This window comes from Schistocerca americana, chromosome 6 (genome assembly GCF_021461395.2).
Source record: "Schistocerca americana isolate TAMUIC-IGC-003095 chromosome 6, iqSchAmer2.1, whole genome shotgun sequence".
Lineage (NCBI taxonomy): Eukaryota > Metazoa > Arthropoda > Insecta > Orthoptera > Acrididae > Schistocerca > Schistocerca americana.
In genome coordinates this window covers 388,766,669-388,768,265 of record NC_060124.1, presented here as the reverse complement: position 1 = coordinate 388,768,265, position 1,597 = coordinate 388,766,669, and positions in this window count along the sequence as shown.

Genomic DNA, 1,597 nt, shown 5'->3' with positions numbered 1-1,597 from the left:
CCCGTCCTGAGGAGTTATTTACCAAGCTCGCTGGGGGCCAGTTCTTTTCCAAACTTGACTTATCGGAGGTGTACCATCAGTTGCCGTTGGATGCTTCTTCCAAGGAATTTCTCGTCATCAACATTCCTTGTGGGTTGTATCAGTACCAGCGGTTACCATTTGGCGCGCTGGCCATTTTTCAGCGGTTTTTGGAACAGCTCACGGCTTCCGTTCCCAGCTGCATAAACTGTCTGGATGACATTGTTGTCACGGGGGCCTCCACTGAGGGGCAATTTGCGTTCACTGTTTCAGGTTTTGCATTCGGCTGGGTTGAGGTGCAATCTGGACAAGTCACAGTTCTTCCAACCCTCCATTGTGTATCTTGGTTTCCACTTGTCCCGTGAGGGTATACGTCCTATACGTCAGCACGTTGCGGCCATTAACGCTCTACCTCGGCCGTCTACGGTCAACGAACTCCAGGCGTTTCTAGGCAAGATTGCTTATTATCACAAATTCATTCCATCCACGGCGGCGGTAGCTCATCCTCTGCATCAGCTGTTACGCAAAAACGTCCCTTTCTGTTGGTCCGACGAGTGTGAGCAGGCTTTTGTCTGCCTGAAGGCTCATTTGCAGTCGGCGCCTTGTCTTGCCACATTCCGTCCGGGTCAGCACTTGGTTCTGGCGACTGACGCGTCACAGTATGGCCTAGGGGCCCATCGGTATGAGGATGGATCAGAACGACCCATCGCCTATGCTTCCAAGACCCTCAACGATGCGCAACGGCGTTGCTCTCAAATCGAAAAGGAGGCGCTCGCTATCATTTATGCTCTAAAAAAGTTCAGCGTTTTTTTGTATGGTTCTGTTTCACCTCATCACCGACCACAAGCCGCTGGTCTCTCTGTTTAGTCCATCGGCGTCGCTCCCGGGTAAGGCAGCTCACCGCCTGCAACGTTGGGCCTTTTACTTGTCTCGTTTTCACTATGAGATTCACTATCGCTCCACGGCCCAGCACGCCAATGCTGACGCATTGTCGCGGTGGCGATGGGCCCCAACCCGGTTTTCGATCGTGATGAACTACTCTGTTTCCACATTGATGAGGAAGAACGTCGTGCAGTCGAGGGTTTTCCCCTTACAGGTTCGCAGGTCGCGTCGGCTACTGCGCGGGACCCGGTCCTGCGTAAGGTGATCGGTTTTGTTCAACGGGGTTGGCCGGACAGGGCCAAGGGCCGGGCATCGGATCCCATTCGCAACTACCATGCCTTGCATCTTCGTCTGTCTGTTCGTGATGGTGTTGTTCTTCTGGCCACGGATGGCGCATCTCCATGGGTCGTGGTGCCAGCCTCTCTTCGCAAAGATGTTCTCAAACTGTTGCACGAAGGCCATTGGGGTATTTCTCGGACTAAGTCCCTGGCCCGCAGGCACGTTTATTGGCCCAGTATTGATTCGGACATCGCCCACATGGTTGCTGCGTGTGGTCAGTGTGCTCAACAACTGGCTGCACCTCGTACAATGCCCTCTCCATGGCCTGACCCGGAGCAGCCATGGGAACGGGTGCACGCTGACTTTGCTGGTCCCTTCCTCAGTACTTATTGGCTACTGTTGATTGACGCCTTCTCGA